General features: G+C 39.2%; 1 pseudogene; it reads right to left on the bottom strand.

Annotated features, from left to right (window-relative positions):
• Positions 1 to 5,027: 5,027 nt before the first annotated feature.
• On the bottom strand, positions 5,028 to 5,500 carry LOC123806502 (annotated as a pseudogene).
• Between the last annotated feature and the right edge of the window lie 1,358 nt (positions 5,501 to 6,858).

The following is a 6,858-nucleotide window of genomic DNA, read 5'->3' as shown; positions in this document are numbered from 1 at the left end:
CCATCCCATGATCACGTCTGTCTTAAGTTCATTCTCTTTCTTGGAGAATTGTTACCCGTCATTGACTGGCAATTATGCCAGGGAAATAAGTTTTTGTCTCCTTAGTGGCTACTGGTCCAGAGGTCTTTCACTTAACCTAAGTCACAGTGGGGTTACAGTTTCCTGAGACCAGGCAGGGTGGCCCCCAACAGGCAGCTTCATTACAAAAATGCACCCACTCATGCATCACATCTCATGCAGAGTTTTTTTGTAAAACATCAAATCACCCTGGTGACTCAGCCCTCCCTACAGCCCAAATTTGGTGCCCCATGATTTCTGACTTTTCCCAAAACTAAAATCACATTTGAAAGGGAAGCAATCTCAGACCATCGATGAGATTCAGGAAAACACAGCCAGGCAGCTGATGGCAATTGAGAGAACTGTATGAGATTCCAAGGTGCCTAATGTAAAGGGGACTGAGATGTCATTGTCCTGTGTACAACTTTTCCTGTATCTTGTATCTCCTTCAAAAAACATCTCTATTTTTCATAGCATGTGGCTGGAGACTTTACAGACAGACCTCATATTATGAAATGGCTACATATTCTGGCAATGTAAATACAGATCATTAAGAATTGGATGTTCTTCCCTGAAACAACAATCCATAAGAACCTATGCACCCCGATGTTCATAGCAGCACAATTTACAATAGCCAAGTGCAGGAAGCAACTCAAGTCCCCATCAGCAAATGAATGGATTCACAAACTATGGTACATTTACACAATGGAATGCTATCCAGCAGAAAGAAATAAGGAGCTCCTACCCTTCACATGATGACAGCATGTATGGAACTGGAGAGCATTATGCTAATTGAAATAAGCCAGGCAGTGAAAGATAAATACCATATAAGTGGAACCTAATCAACAAAACAAACAAGCAAGCAAAATATAACCAGAGACATTGAAATTAAGAACATTCTGACAGTAGCCAGAGGGGAGGTGGGAGGGAATAATGGGGGGAAGAGGGGAAGGGTTTTTAGGAACAACTATAAAGGACACATGGACAAAACCAAGGGGGATGGAATCAGGGGAGGGAGGTGGGGATGACTGGGGTGAGGGAAAATTGGAGACAACTGTACTTGAACAACATTAAAATAAAAAAAAAGAATGGGGGGTTCTTCATAAGTTTTTCAAAATTTATAGACCTGTATGCCTAAATGTACCTAAAACAGGTAACCATTTTTGTATGTAGGTTTTATGTCAGCAAGCTTGAAAAAAAAGGAGATGGATGAGAGGAACATATACCAAAATCTTTTAACATTTTCAAGAATCATAATGGAGATGGTGTTAGTATTATTCTGAATAATAGATGGTATTATTCTGAAACTGTTTTGTGTTTGAAATTGGATAAAATGGATGAGAAATTATTCTATCACTCCCTGTGCCCTGGAACACCAGGATTCTTGGGATGGAAAAGAGGACAAATTGGTGTAATAGAGAAGAAGTTAAGTAAGAAAAATCTTTTTTAATTTTTTTATTTTTTATTTTTTTTACTTTAATCTTTGTTCAAGTACAGTTTTCTCCCTTTAGAAAAATCTTGACTTAAAATTCTAAGTATCAACATGAATCTATGAGATGTTTCATTATAATTTATTTCCTGAAAATTTCTAGGAACAACAACCAGCTCAGTAGCCATGCACACCAAATCCCTAGCATCAAATTATCCTGCTGTATTTATTCAAATAGAAAGCCAATAACCTATATGGATTACAGAAATTGACCAAGTACTCTTATAATGGAATGCAACTTGAACAGCTAGCATTGTCTGCAATAAAGAAAACACACAAACATATGCACATGCACGACATACCTCCCTTATCCTAGAAAGTGGAATAGAAGGAATAATAATCACTGTGCAAGGTCCCACTTGATATAGGCATATGCTTCCTTGGCTTGGGATTAGTTCCACTAGGGTAGCCTCTTGGTCTATCAGCACCAGAAATTAGAAATGTAGAGACTATCATTGGGCACCCGAGATCCCCTCTGTTCAGATTACCACTGCTTATTAGCTGTAACATTGGTAAGAAGACAACAACAACAACAGCAACAAAAAACATGGGATACAGGGAGATAGCCCTACCTACCCACATCTCTAAAACCTTCTCATAGATGGGAAGGAGCTAACACACAGCAACTTCCCGGCATAAACCAAACCTAGACATGTCAGGTCAGAAGCCTTCCTAACATATATTTATCTTGTATCCCCACAAGTATCTTTTGCTATTCTTTTCTGAGTCCATGTGGGAAAGAGGCCATTGGGCTAGGATCTCTCCATGCTTACAATCGCTTTAACACACGACCCCACTGCTCTTCTGTTTCACAGGATCTGGGCCAGGTCCACTCCAGTCTTCCCCAGTAGAGCCTCCCAGGTAAAATAATCAAGGAAAATATTGTGGGAATATTGATGTCTTTCCTCCCAGAAAGCCCCTGGCCTCCATGTGCAAAGTGGCCTTCTCTTAGCAAACAGAGAAAGGTATAGGTAACTTCTCTAAGTCAAACCAAAGGCCTCATTGCAATAATCCTCAAATCTGTTTGGAACATATCTGCATATTTAGAAGAGAGCATAAACATCTGCTCTATAATGACCTTCTATCCCCACCATAACAAAGAGCAGCTGGCAGTTTCTTTAGCTAAAGAGGGAAAAAGTCTGGTTTGGCTCTTCTATTCCACAAGGACTTAGTATAAACCTATTGTCAGAATCAGAGAGAAGCTTCCACTAATGAGGCTTATGGATGAAAACTGAAAATATATATGCAAATGTCTCACTAGAAGTATTACAGGCCAGTTTTTTCTTCTCATACCCCCATCCCTCCTGCATTCAGCTTTTCTAAGCCCTGCTCCCCATCATCACTGGCAGCAGTAGGCTCAGACATTTACAACCTCAAATATAAGAAAAAAAGATAACTTTTCCTTATCAGCTTTCCATATAAAAATTCTAAGGTATGTTTCAGATTAGCCCAACTTGAGTCCAGTCACTGTGACCAGGAGGAATAGACACATTGATTATCTGATCCTGGATCATATGTCCTGTGGGCAAGATGCATGCTTTTCCATGCAAAACAGGGCTGCAGACAGGGAGAAATAAATTTTCTAAGAAATGTGATGAGGGAGGATGTTTTCTTTCCAAGAAGATCAATGGTTTTGAGCAGTCACAAATTACAGAGGTCTTCAACACTACCCGAAGTCTAAGAGAGGCCAGGATACCTGGCACAACCCTTCCTAAACACCTTCCTAAAGTGCAGAATCAAGACTGAAAGTATTTTGTAAGAGGCACCCTAATGGCTGGTGACTGTCTGAATTTGATACTCTAGCTAGCCAATTTTGAAAGTATATAGAGTTGAAAATATCATTATCTTAGTTTCCATATTCTCCATTGATTTTTCACAATCAATAATTGGAGGAGGGTCAGTGCTTAGGAACCAGGAAGAGTTCAATTTATCAAAGGATTTGTCACTCTAGATAGCTTATACTTTTGCTGATTTGGAATTTGCAATAGATGACAACAGAACAATGAGCAATGGCTTTGCTATTGTCATCCTTCACTGTTGCCCTTCAGGAAGTACTTACTCCCTGCCCCTGTCCCCCACCCCCCCAAAAAAAATCCCATGTTCTCTTGCCTGGTTGTTCCTGCCTCTGAAACAGGATGACTAGATTTAGTAACAGTTGCTTCCTTGAATGGAGGAATGAGTAAGTTTCAAAGACTGTGTAGTGTGGATTTACTGGGCCAGGAGGAAGGAGACTTGTCTACTCAGCACTTACTTATCATTTCCCTATTTAGAGTGCCCGGATTTTCCTCCAGGGAATATTCTTCTTTGACTCTGAGCTTTGACTCTGTGCTTCGGCTGGAGGTGAATCCACTTCCTGTTCTAGGGATAGTCACAGGACTCAGACCAGATCCATCAGAACAGGAATTGCTGTGGTTTTAGTGATTGATTCAGGGATGGCCCATGATTCAAGTTGATCCAATGAGACACAAATATGCTTTTGATGGTAAAAATTAGAGGTCCGGGCTCTTTACAGCTAGATGTGAATTTGGATCCAATCTTGGTGACACTGGTAGCCACAATGCCACCACATGGAACCTGAGAATGAAGCCAATGTGGAAGAGAGCAGTCTGGCAGAGAAACTTTCTTCTGCTGACACAAAAATTGAACACTGGGGTCAGTTTGTGCCTCAACCTAGTTCTGATTTTCAACTTCTCATTTATGGGAATCAAAGCAAGTTTGGGTTGGGCTTTTAACCACATGAAATAAAAAGAATAGTCCTGCCCTTAGTTTCTAGGCCCAGTTCTGCAACAACCTAGCCATATGACCTTGGGCAAGCTTCTTTATCTGTCTGAATCTAGATTTCTCATCTATGGAGTCATTAGATGAAGCACCTATGTTAGCTTTGTAATTCTAGGGTATTTGGCTGAATTAATGTTTTAAATGTGAATTTTTGTAAGAGATAGGCAGAACATCCTGGAACCAGGCCTTTAGGACAAAGAGCTAGATTAGAGCAAATGCATCAAGAAGTCTTTGTGGCAGCAGAAATGAGTATCTAAAGTACTGAGGAGGAAGAACTGGCTCTGCACCGTTTCAGTAGTTGAAGAGCTGATTGGTGGTGAGAGGCAGGAGAAGGTGTGTGTGTGTGTGTGTGTGCGCGCGCGCATCCATGCACACACTCGTGTGTCAGAAGTTACACGTTTTACATAACTATGAGTCATTTGAATCTCTTCCAACTACAAAGTTTGACTTTTTTTCTTTGAGAGGTGCAGCACCATTAATACAGGTTGCCTTCACTCAGAGTTGAGAGGGCAGGAAGCAGGATTTGACCCCCATTCCCATCTTTATGCCCCAAAGGGTAAAAAAGAACCCCATCTTTCTCATTAATCCTGCTCAGCTCCCAGGGACAATGCCTCCCTCTGGTAAAGTCAAAGACCCCAGGATCCTAGCCTGTGACTGAGAAAATAACATTACTTTCTTTGGGGGAGTGGGCAGGTATCTCGTCTCAGAATTTCTGGAATTGCTTCTTGGTGCCACCAGCCTTGGTGACTATGAGCACATTGAAGTGCATGGTCTTGCTCAGGGGCCGGCACTTGCCCACTGTGACAGTGTCACCGATCTGGACATCTCTGAAGTGGGGCAGGTGCACTGACATGTTCTCGTGGACCTTCTCAAAGCAGTTTGACTTTCAGATGTAGTGGAGGTAGTCTCAGCGGATGACAGTAGTCCTCTGCATTTTCGTCTTAGTCACCATGCCAGACTAGATGCACCCTCAGATGAAGACATTACCAGTAAAAGGGGTGTTTCTTGTCAGTGTAGGTGACCTTAATGACCTCCCGGTGCATCTTGAAACCCAGACTGGTGTTCTCAGAGTATCGTAGTAGCTTCTTTGCCAGTTTCTCCATGCAGGACCCTCTCTTTATTTTGAAAGGTGGTGGGCTGCTTTTGGTAAGCACTCACAGTCTGAATATTCACCATCTTCATGGCTGCCTGAGGAAGGCCCAAGTTTGACTTTTGTAATATGAAAAAAAAAGATACAAAGAGAAATTGGGTAAAATATAATTGTAGCCCTGAAATATGATCTGAAATTAGTAGGTTTTATTATTTTTTAAATTCTTGACAAGAGCTTGACCTCTTCCTATTCTAACTCAAATATCCCTAAGACCAGACTTTGAGATTTTTTTTACAAGAGTGAAAATTTCAAAATAATTTAGCAACTGACCTAAGGTTAACATTTCATAAAACAAGAGTATATTAATAGAGCAAGAATAAAAAACAGTTGGGACATATAATCTTTAAACAAAGAAAATCTTTCCTTAGAAAAAATACTTGCCAACCTACCTCAATATTTATAGCTTTCTCTAGCCTTCTATTTCTAACTTTTATATGATTTTATTTCAGTTTTCCTGAGCAACATGTTTTAAAGGAAATTTGAAGGTTAAATTTCCTTTAAAAATTGTAATAGTGTTTGCCTTTTAATAGGACAAATTAAATTATTAATATTTACTATAATCACTGTATGTTTGGTTTTATTTCTGGCACCTTAATTTATGGTGTTTACTTTTCATCTTTCCTTAAATGTTCCCCTTTTCAGATTCTTGCTAACTGAGCACACATTCTTTCTTGCTTTTATTTCTCCAGTAAAATAGAAAACCACCTTCCTTTTTAAATACTTGCACTTTAATTTATATGTATTTTTATATACACAAATATATTTCAAATCCTATCTTCTTAGCAATGTCAAAAGTAATCAGTAGTCTAAAGCCTCCTCTCTGAAAAGACAATTCTTACAGCATACCTTCATTTTTTCCACCCTCCACTCTCTGCCTCCAAGGTCTTATGATGTAGAGTTTTGGTATAAGATTAATATTTTGTTTTAGACATGCATAGATTTTATATATTTAATTCTATGGTTTATGTCTTCTGTTTTATTAACCCCTATTTAACAATCATGTTGAAATTTTACACATGCATTATCAGCAATTATTTGGACTTTTCCCCCTATTATTTCTTCAGCTCTTTCTTTCATTCCATCATGCCTGCTCCCACTTTCTAAAATAGTCCTTTGCTAAATATTTGATCTCTTGGATCCAGCCATCATGTGTTAACTTTTCTGTCATAGTTTTTATATTATTGCTCAGTGGGTTGGGAGAATACTTTTGCTAGATGTTCTAGATCACTAAGTCAATCCCCTTATTTTCTAATTCTGACATTCAGCCCTTATATTTAGTTTTTAATATTACCAGTTACATTTTAATTTCCAAATTTGCTTGTATTATTAAAGTATTCTTATGAGAAATCCCAGGTTTTTGTATGGATGGTACATCCTCTCATAT

This window comes from Phyllostomus hastatus, unplaced genomic scaffold (genome assembly GCF_019186645.2).
Source record: "Phyllostomus hastatus isolate PE091 unplaced genomic scaffold, TTU_PhHast_1.1 phas_scaffold_385, whole genome shotgun sequence".
NCBI classification, from domain to species: Eukaryota; Metazoa; Chordata; class Mammalia; order Chiroptera; family Phyllostomidae; genus Phyllostomus; species Phyllostomus hastatus.
Note: the sequence above shows the minus strand (reverse complement) of the source record. Positions and strands in the feature narration are given on the sequence as shown.